Source organism: Urocitellus parryii (genome assembly GCF_045843805.1).
Source record: "Urocitellus parryii isolate mUroPar1 chromosome 13 unlocalized genomic scaffold, mUroPar1.hap1 SUPER_13_unloc_17, whole genome shotgun sequence".
NCBI classification, from domain to species: Eukaryota; Metazoa; Chordata; class Mammalia; order Rodentia; family Sciuridae; genus Urocitellus; species Urocitellus parryii.
The window spans coordinates 460,931-472,590 of NW_027551769.1; positions in this window are offsets into that span (position 1 = coordinate 460,931).

The window sequence follows — 11,660 nt, forward strand, 5'->3', positions numbered from 1 at the left end:
TACATATTCATAGGAAAAATATTGTGTGTGTGTGTGTGTGTGTGTGTGTAGGTGCTTGGGCACTATCTGGAATTTCAGACATCCACTTGGGGTTTTGAAACATATCCCCTGCAAATAAAGAGGAAACTACTGTATGCATTTGTACATTATATTTACAAGAACAGCAAAACTTTAAAAATGTACAAGAATATACCTAAAATAGAATGTTGTCATGCACACACACATACACACATACACATACCTACACACATATGCATATACATATATACAGAACACAATCATAGATAAAAATGTATACATATACACTGCAGAACTAGACAATGTTTCAGAAGACAAAAAAATAAGAAATAAACAAGCAGGAAGGATATAAAGACTGCTTTTCATACATGTTAATTTTACAAAAATTAATATGAAATGAACATCAAGTATCTAATAACAATAGACCAAGTCATTTAGGTCAACCATCCCACTAAAACCCAGTTTTAAAGCAGACTTGACTTTTTTACAACTTGTCTCGAGAGCATTGAACTTCCTCAAATATTTGAGAAATTAATGAGGAGAATCTGGAAGGACCCAGTGCTCAACACTCAGGCGCCTGGCCCTGGGCTGCATGACACCCTCAGGTGTTGAGGCAGGTGTAGGGAGAGATGTGGATATAGATTCAGACATGGAAACAGTTACAGGTAAATGCAGGTGTGAGAAATCTGGAGGATGAAGACCAAGTTGTCATGATTTCTCTTCATGGGTGAAGGGACTTGATTGGCAAAGGAAGGATCATTAGGGGGAAAAAAAGAACCAAAAAACCAACATATAAACAATTGTACATAAAAGTATATATGTAAATTTAGTTAATACTAAATTTGAATATAATATAATATTAAAAATATATATAATATAATAATGAAAAAATGACCCATATGCAAGAGTATGCTATTTCCAATAGACAGTTTACAAAGTTTTTAAGTAAAAGGATCCAGAAAGATTAAACAGGAAATCACAGCTAAATAAAAGTAGGGTTTGAATTATACCTGATAATCTTGGATTCAAAGCAAAGGTTGTTAGACAAACAAAGAGGGAAAGAAACCCTGATAAAAGCTGTCCTCAACGACAAAGCCATACAGAGATAACTCTACAGGCCCAAGAGATCCAACAGGCAAGGGACAGAAATGGTGTCAGAGAGAGAACTTACAGCCTGGCCATCATGGGCCCACATGTCAGGCAGACACAGATAAGACAGAGAAGTCACACAGTAATATGTGTGTCTGAAGCAACTGTGAAATGTTGAGAAATGTAGCCAAGTTGACCACGAGCAAAAAATCTCAAGTTAAAAAAGAAAATTGAAACCAGCAACAACATTCACTGATGGCTATGGGAGATGATAAAAAGTAATCGTTAAAAGAAGTATTTTGTTAAACCTGTACAAAATGGTTGTGAAGGAGAAAAAAAATGAGGAAATACAAGGAAAATAAGATGTGGAATCTTACTAGTTGTGTTCAAACTGTGATCCAAAGAAAATTCTGGTACCATACAGGTCATCTTCCTTCCTTCCTTCCTTCCTTCCTTTCTTTCTTTCTTTCTTTCTTTCTTTCTTTCTTTCTTTCTTTCTTTCTTTCTTTCTTTCTTTCTTTTTTTCTTTCTTTCTTTCACCAGGGATTCAACTCAGGGTCACTCAACCACTGAACCACCTCCCCAGCCCTATTCTGTATTTTATTTAGAGACAGGGTCTCCCTGAATTGCTTAGTTCCTCCCTTTTGCTGAAGCAGGCTTTGAACTTGAGACCCTCCTGCCTCAGATCATCCCTTTCTCATGAATGAAATAAAATTAAATATTAAATAGACTTTTAATTTAAAACTTTTAAATACACAGCAGTGATAATGAAAGTAAAAATGTTTTTAAAAAGTATAGAATGAGTTCAAAACAAGGTAAAGCCAAACTTGACAGACACCCTCAGTTAAGAAAACTCAAGCTCTTTCTAGAGTCACCTACAGTGTCCCCCACCCCCAATCTCTGGGGGATGTACTCCCCGACCCCCAAAGGATTCCTAAAACATCAGCACCAGATACTATAGATGTTGTAGGGGCAAACGAGGGAAGGCACCGAAGAGAGCAGGAAACAGTTTAATTTGGCTGCAGCCAGGTGCAGAGGGCAAGGCTTTTGCTGTAATCAATTAATCCCCTGAACCCCAAGTTCAGGGAGTTTCAGAGTTTTATACCCAGCATGTCAGGGGAGGGCTCAGAAGTTCACAGTCTGCAGAAGTTCACATAAAGCAGCTTTTTCTTTCGCTGTTCTGGGCAAGTTAACCCTTCAAGGACAGCACCTGAGAAGGGGAGAGCTTCTCCTCCCCTTTCTTTCCTCCCCTGCCAGCTGTTACCATGGAGTCCAACTAGTAACTTCTCTCATCTTAGAAATGTAGACATCTCTGTGAAGCCTAGCTCAAGGCCAGAGGCCTTGTTTACACATTTCTACAAACTACTATACTGGATACATGTTTGTGAAAAACTAGTTAAGGGGTGTCCAGCACATTGGAGTGCTGATTTCTTCCCTTCCCGGCCAGTGGCCAAGTAAAACAGGGCGACACGAAAATAGGAAGTTTATCTACATTGAACTCTTTTGCAGAGACTCTTTTGCTGACAGTCCCAAAATCAGCCCTGGGGAAGGTTTCTGGAGAAGCCCAGTGAAGACTTTTTTCTGTAGAGAAAGAAGGTGCCACAACAATAGATACTATGTTTTTCCCTATCGACAAACCTATGATGAAGTTTTAGAATTGGAAACAGTAGAAGATTAACAATAACTGATAATAGAGTAAAATAAATATAAAAAGAGATGGCAATAAAAGTCACTGAATGTAACCTCTCCCCCCAAAAAAAACACTTCACTCTTCATGGCATTATAGTAATATTATTAAACTGTGGTTGATTTCAAACCACAAAAATCACAACTGTGGCAAGGACAGGCCTATAAACGAGGGCATGGGTTTCGGGATGCTGTCCTTTGGATCTGGAATGTCGGCACCATTGGGAGGTGGTGCAATCTCCACAGGTGGGGCCCCTTGGGAATCCTGAGGTCCCTGGGGGCAGAGAAGAAAGCCTGATGCTTCAGTGGCACAGGTGTCAGTAAAACATTGACCCTCACGGTCCTCATCGGTGGGCAGGAACAGAAGTGAGTTCTTACAGGGGCGACTCACACGCTTCTTGTGGTTCCCTGAACTTTCAAAGATGTTCCTCCCAGACTCAGGACAGCTGTGGCATATTACGTGCCAATGTGACTGTGTATCGGGCAGCTGGGCTAAGCAAAGACTAAAATTCATGGGAAATGCCAAAGAGTAGTCAATACTTCAAGACAGGCAGGTCTCCCCAAAACAGAAAATGGCTTACCTACTCTAGAGCTCATATCTTGAACAATGTCATTTTTTCCCCAAAAGATAATCAAGTTTATCTAATTTAAGAGGAAACAAACAAATCCAAGTGAGAATTTGTAAAAGCAAATCACAATCACAGAAACCAACAAAATGAAAGAATCATGATTTATGAATCTTGGTATAAACACAATGAAAATCTAAATAAAAATGGATGAAATTCTAAAGAAAAAAATAATTATTAACACAATTGACCCCAAAAGACAAAGCAATAATTTAAGATCCTAAGAAAATCATCAGATATTCCTTTACTTATTCCCCCCTCAAATCCTCAAATATACATATATATTGAGGTTGGGGATGGTTACCAGATGGAGATACTTTCCACTGAAGTCTCTAGTCTTTCACAATATGGATACGTGCCCAGTGGGACTATTGTGTAAAATAGTTTAATGACAATAAGGCCACAACAATACAAAACCATGAAATAGCAAAAACTTAAAGATATAAAATAAATCTTCAAAATAAACATAAGTTCAAAAGGGCAATAAAAATTATCTTACTGTCTTGAATTGTTGATTCCTCATTTGTATTTCCTATGAGTTTTAGTCTTAATTTGTCTGATTCCACATATATGTGCACCGACTTTTAGAATTTTTTAATAGAATTGAACTTAATCTATTGATCAACATGGAAGAAGACACCCCTTTATGATCCTTAGACTTTCAGGCTCTAATGTGGTACTTCCCTTCATATGTATGTTTGCTCTAATTTCTCTAATTAGCTTAGTTTTCAGTGTAGAGATATTGCAGAGGTTAGATTTTTTTTCCAGCTTCTTGCTTAGTTGAAACTAAATTTTTATATTTGACTTTATATACAGAGAACTTGCTGTATAGCCTCTGATTACTCATAATGGTTTGTCTCTAGATCCTGTTTCGTTTCTACTCGAAGAAGAACAAAGTTCATCAAGTGATTTATCAAGCACTTTTATAGAGATAATTAGATTTTTATAAGGTTAATGTGAGCAAAATCAGTGTGGTTTCATGCAAGAGTTCACACACTAGACAAAAGGACAGAGTGGTCTCTGAAGCCGACTCCATTGGAATCACCAGTGACAGTGTCACCTTTATGAACTCACAGAGGTGTGGAGAGCAATGGCCTATCCAGCAAATGATGCTGATCCCACCAGATATCAACATGAAAACATCAGTTCTCCATTCCTCCCTCACACCATAATGAAAAGGTAATTAGAGAATGTAGGGCTGGGGATCTTAATATAACAGGCCATGAAAAAATTAACACCATGCCTTAGATTAGGTAAATGGCTTTCTTAATAGGATATATACACGTATGTGTGTGTGTATATATATGGCACATATATATATACACACATACACACACACACACACATATATATATATATATGTATATACACATATGTACACCATGTATACATATATACCAAAATATTGTTTCTTTTTTAAAAATTCATTCTGGTTTTTTATATATGATAACAGAATGTAATATATTGTTTATTTATGGTGATATTTATATGTATATTATATATACACACATATAGTTTCAATTCTTTTATTTATGACATATATATATATATATATATATATATAGAGAGAGAGAGAGAGAGAGAGAGAGAGAGAGAGAATTGTAAGCTCAAAGATTATATCAAAAAGTACCATAGAACAGTGAAAACAGTGAAAAAAAATATTTACATTGAAAATATCTAATTCCTCAATAGGACACCCATAGCGCTAGAGTTAACAAATAGAATCAACAAATGGGACTTACTCAAACTAAAAAGTTTTTTCTCAGCAAAAGAAACAATAAGAGAGATAAACAGGGAGCCTACATCCTGGGAACAAATCTTTACTCCACACACTTCAGATAGAGCCCTAATATCCAGAATATACAAAGAACTCAAAAAATTAGACAATAAGATAACAAATAACCCAATCAATAAATGGGCCAAGGACCTGAACAGACACTTCTCAGAGGAGGACATACAATCAATCAACAAGTACATGAAAAAATGCTCACCATCGCTAGCAGTCAGAGAAATGCAAATCAAAACTACCCTAAGATACCATCTCACTCCAGTAAGACTGGCAGCCATTAGGAAGTCAGACAACAATAAGTGCTGGTGAGGATGTGGGGAAAAGGGCACTCTTGTTCATTGCTGGTGGGACTGCAAATTGGTGCAGCCAATTTGGAAAGCAGTATGGAGATTTCTCGGAAAGCTGGGAATGGAACCACCATTTGACCCTGCTATTCCCCTTCTCGGTCTATTCCCTAAAACCCTAACAAGAGCATGCTACAGGGACACTGCTACATCGATGTTCATAGCAGCTCAATTCACGATAGCAAGACTGTGGAACCAGCCTAGATGCCCTTCAATAGATGAATGGATAAAAAAAATGTGGCATTTATACACTATGGAGTATTACTCTGCATTAAAAAATGACAAAATCATAGAATTTGGAGGGAAATGGATGGCATTAGAGCAGATTATGCTAAGTGAAGCTAGTCAATCTTTAAAAAACAAATACCAAATGACTCCTTTGATATAAGGGGTGTAAACAAGGACAGGGTAGGGACGAAGAGCTTGAGAAGAATATTTACAGTAAACAGGGATGAGAGGTGGGAGGGAAAGGGAGTGAGAAGGGAAATTGCATGGAAATGGAAGGCGATCCTCAGGCTTATACAAAATGTCATATAAGAGGAAAGGAGGGGTAAGACAAGAGAATACAAATGGAAGAAATGATTTACAGTAGAAGGGGTAGAGAGAGAAAAGGGGAGGGGAGGGGAGGGGAGGGGGGATAGTAGACAATAGGACAGACAGCAGAATACATCAGACACTAGAAAGGCAATATGTCAATCAATGGAAGGGTAACTGAGGTGATACAGCAATTTGTATGCGGGGTAAATGCGGGAGTTCATAATCCACTTGAATCAAACCGTGTAATATGATGTATTAAGAACTATGTAATGTTATGAACAACCAAAAAAAATGTGTAAACAAAAATAAATATTTTGCAAACTAAAAAAAAAAAAAAAAAAAAGAAAATATCTAACAAGGGAAATAATATTGGAAGAGTTCCTAAAATCAATAAGAACAAAAGACACATGGAAAAATAGACAAGAAAATTGAATAGGTACTTTTCACATAGTCACATCTAAATGGCCAATAAATATGTAACAATGTGAATATCTCACATCTCATCAAGAAAACGCAAATTAAAACTTGATAGTTATCACAACTTAACCAACATAATGACTAAAATAGAAAGACTGATAATATGAAGCATCTTCAAAGATGCAGGCTCATTGAACTCATGTACACAGCTGGTGGGTGTATAAATTAGTACAGCCTCATTGTAAAATTTTTTGGAATTCTCTATTAAAACATATTATATGCATACATTATAACCTAGTAATTCCATGCTAAACAAAGTCAACATAGCAACACTGCTCTGGAAACTATCCAAATGTCTAAACTAAATAATCCATGAGGTGTTCACTCAGTAGAATGCTATACAGAAAGGAAAAGTACAAAAATCATAAGATTCACCATACTAAAGTTGAATCTCCAAATATGAATTTGAATGAAAGAAGCCAGACATTCAAGTGCATGATTCTCTGTGATTCCATTTGTGTAAAGCAGAAATGTGGGCAGAACCAGTCTCTAGGATTAAAATTCATGTTGCTGGTTAGCGGGGAAATTGGCTTGTGAGAAAAAGGTTCTTCCAGGCTGATGGATCCTGCCACTGTACCTGGAGCCGATTGTGAAAGTTCACTGGTTGCCAAAGGCTGCAGAGAATGCAGGACTGCTTCATGAGTATTGGGGTTCCACTTGGGGTCATGAAAACCTCAAACCACGTGGAGCTGAGGGCTGCACAGTATTCTGAATGCACTTACTGCCATTGGTGTTAAAATATAAATAGATAAAATGGTGATTTTTTTATGCTTTTATAGTATTTTGCTACAAAAAATGTGGAGAACTAGGCTCTCTGTTATTTTCACTGAGAGTTCAGTTTCTTTAAAAGAAACTAGACAATATTATCTAAATTTTTATGTATCCACATACTCTAAGATATCGATTTCCCAGACAGAAATTTACCTTAGGGTCCTGCTTGACAGTGTATGTGTTCCAGTTTTTTTTTATTATTATTATTATTATATCATGAATTCAACATTAAACAATTGAAACCATTGAAGACAAATTAATAAGAGGAAGCTGGTTTTAAATAGCATGAATAATTATGTAATGATTGTTCCATGCCACATTAAAAAGTAGTATAGTAAATCTATCCATGCTGATATAGGAAAATTTTTCTAAGACATATGATTAAAGAACACTAGAAGCACATACAGAACATATGGCATGTTCATTTTGTGTAAATAAAAAATAAAATCTATTTTTGGAATTCACTTATGCCACTAAAAGTTGTTGCACACTTAGAATATAGCAGTTATCACCGGAGGCCTGGAGTATGCAGTGGTACATAGATCATCTGAGAATCTTTGATATTCAGTAATCCAAATCATGCAAGATATAAAAAATAAATAAAATAAACTCTCTCTGATTAAACGTGGTTCAGTAAACTTTGCTGTCTGCAACAGAACCCTCACCATTCCAGTAAACACATGTCTGAAGGATAGAGTTTCAGATTGTGATCAATGCAAAGAAGAAATGTTGGTTGAGAAAATATTTGGGAGGGGAGTTCGTTTGTTAAATGGCATTAGAATTAATGTCTGAACAAAAAGAAGAGAGTGGAGAGGGAAGAATGGGAGGTATAGTTTTAGGAACTACAAGCCATGAATGTGAGGCATATTTGTATATTGGGCAAGGGACAGAGGTTGCCTGGTTGGAGCTTTGAGAGAAAGAGAGAGAGAGAGAGAGAGAGAGAGAGAGAGAGAGAGAGAGAGAGAGAGAGAGAGAGAGAGACCCATGGAAGAAATGGTATCAGCTAATCACATTATCAAGTCTCAGTTGAAAACTGATAGTGCTCTCAAAGGACACTCTTTACCAAGCTTTAGTCAAACTTATGGAAAATTAAATAGGAGGTATGCATCCTAGCAGGGAGCCACCCCAAACCTCTTGCCCAGGGGGTTCTTCTGACATAAAACAAATTTTGTAGTTGAAGGAGAGGACACCCACAGAAACATGGCCTTGACCAGCCCTGGCTCCTGGGCCCCCTCCTCAACTAGGCCTTGTCCTTGGACTTCCATGTCCTTTTCTAGAGAGTCTAGTATTAAGAAGAACCCAATTTACAGAGAAGCCTCGCACTCCCATTTTCTGATCCCCATATTCCTTTGGGATCCTCAACCCATACCTCTCCCTGAGTGATGTCTGGTCATTCTTGCCTAATTCTGAGAATGCAGATGTGCCAGTTTAGCATAGTGGGCTCCTCTTAGTCACTTTTCACCCATGGACTCCTCCACCCTGCTCCTGGACTCCCATGTTTACAGTATTTAGCTTTGACCCTGATCTCTTCTCCCTGTTGCAACAGCCTTGACACTCACTGCAATGGTTCTATTCTGAATAAAGTCTTCCTCGCCATCTTACCAAACATTGGAATACTCTTCCTTTCACAGAATCCCTGTAGAGAAAGTGCTGGAAGAATCTGTACCCTGATTTCTCCTTCCTGTTGCCCCCCATTCTCCCTCCAGCCCTTCCCACTAGGCCAACGCACACAGGAACTAGAGCAAGGGGGGCACAGGAACCTACTGATGAGATTCATTCATAAAGTGACTCCCCTGACACAAAGAAAAATGGCAGAGAGTGGATTAGCACCTCTGCTCCTCTTGTCCTGGGCCTCAGCTCTTGGACACTGGAGGGCAAAGCCAGGGAAACACAGGGACCCAGGGCCACCTCACCGCTTCCAGGGAAGTCAAGCACGTATCCTCCCACTTGACCTGGGCTCCAGGAGCATGATGGGAAGGTAACCTGCAGGAAGCCATCCGTGAACTCCAGGAGGCCCTTCTCCCAGCGTGGTAGCCAGAGAGGGACTAGGTCTGGCCCTGGGAACTTGCCGTGACTCTCCCAGGGTGACAGACCTTCCCCTCCCCTCTGCTAGAGAGGCCCCTGTATAGCACCTGAGATGGGCATAACTCCTGAGGAACAGAGCAGCCCACCTGGCCCCACCTTTAACCTGTTTTGGGGAAGAACTTTCCAGGGAATTTCTTTAATGTCTTCCCACATAAATAAAACAGTCCGGGATCCTTTGTGTCATAAGCTGTCTGGCCGGCTCCTGCTTTTGAAACTACTTTCTGTGTTCTTTGATTTTTTTTTCTGCTGTTCTATTTTTCCTGGATTTTATTTCTCAGCCCATTCTGTGGTGAGCCGTTTCTGTGAACTGTGGCCGCCATTACAAGATGGCGCTGGTTTCCCCTGTAGTCTGTGACAAACAACTCCTTATCAGAATGAGTTGGCACGCTGTGACTTGGCACCCTATGAGAAAAGTCCACGTGGCAGTTGTGCATTGGGGCTTTATCTGCTTTATTAAGGCTGGGGCACACGGGAGTAGGAGTAGTGGCAGTAGGAGTAGCAGTAGTAGTAGTGGCAGTAGGAGTAGCAGTAGTAGTAGTGGCAGTAGGAGTAGCAGTAGTAGTAGTGGCAGTAGGAGTAGCAGTAGTAGTAGTGGCAGTAGGAGTAGCAGTAGAAGTAGTAGTAGGAGTAGCAGTAGAAGCTAAAAGACATGTCAAAACAAAGGCCTAAATAAACAGCTGAAAGAAGAAAAAGTATCAAGGACCTGAATAAACTGCTGAAAGAAGATTCCTGAGTTGCGTCTTCCTTGCGGGCAAGGGGTCGCGACAAGTGGCGCCGAGACCCGGGAACCAGAACTTTCAGTCAGTCAGGGGTGGTGCACCGGTTAGTCCCAGGTAAGTGGGATCTGCGATCAAAGCAGGGATAGTCCCAGTGAGTGGGATCCGCGTCCAAAGCGGGGTCAGCTCCTCTACAAAGAAAGAGAGAGCCTCATATTTATTGCAGCTGCACTGTGTACTTTCACTTTTGTTTTCTGTGTTTCTTTTGTTGTGTCATTTCGCTTTTGTTTTTTGTGTTTCTTTTGTTGTTGTGTCCTCTGTAGATAAAGAGAGATCGGGGAAAAAATAAATAAATAAATAAGACGCTCCTCTGTAAATAAAGAGAGAGCGGGAATAAGTCCCAGGTAAATGGGATCCGCGATTAAAGCGGGGCAGCTCCTCGGTAGATAAAGAGAGAGCAAAAATAAAATAAAATAGTACGCTCCTCTGTAGATAAAGAGAGAGCAGGGCTTTCTACTTTCACTTTCTTCATAGTTTTGAAAACATTATGGGTGTTAACTCCTCAAGCCCAATTTTGCTGGCCTTGGATGGGCTGCTGCATTCTAAGGAACTTAAAGTGAAGCAGAGCACATTACAGAGGTTTTTAGAAGAGACTGACTCTGTAGCTCTTTGGTTTGTTTTTTCAGGGAGTCTGACGATTCCCAGCTGGGACAAATTAGGGAAGGACCTGGATTTCGCTCGTGAGCAGGGTATCTTGAAGGATGGTGTTATACTACTTTGGAAGTTAATTAGAGGATGTATAATGGATGGTAAATGCCAGAAAGCTGTGAGCGAGGGTCAGGCCGTTCTTGAGCAATTGCATGAAGAAAAATCGGAGGGGTCACATAGCGAGGTAGCAGAAAGTATTAGGAGTAAGAGTGGTGAAAAGATAAGGGAGTCTGAAGTTAAACAGAGGAGAAGGCTCTATCCGGACTTGACTGAGTTAAAAACTCCCAAGGACACAAGTAGCTCGGACAGTTCTGAGGAATTAGATCCACCCTAGCAGCTCTCAACCCCGCCTTCTCATCTTCCCCCTCCCTATCAGGCCCACAGAAAAGTCTTAATTGACCTTCTCCAGAATATTCACCATGGCTTATTTTAGGACTTTCAGCAAAAGAATCTCTACAAAAAAGTTCAATATAGATAAAACTTCCTATTTTCATGTTGCCCTGTTTTATTTGGCTACTGTCTGAAAAAAATCAGCATTCCAGGCACTGGACACTCCCTTACTAGTTTTTCACAAAAATATGTAACAAGGCCTCTGGCCTTGAGCTGGGCTTCACAGTGCTGACTACATTTTTAAGATAAGGGAGTTACTAACTGGGCTCCATGGTAACAGCTGGCAGGAAAAAGAACTGGAAAGGGAGATAGAGGAACTGGAGGGTCAATTGGAAAAGTCAAGATTTAAAGCACCTACGGCCCTGATGCTGTGACGCTCCCTCCTTATAACCCCGATTGGGACAAGGACAACCCCAGAAGGCTG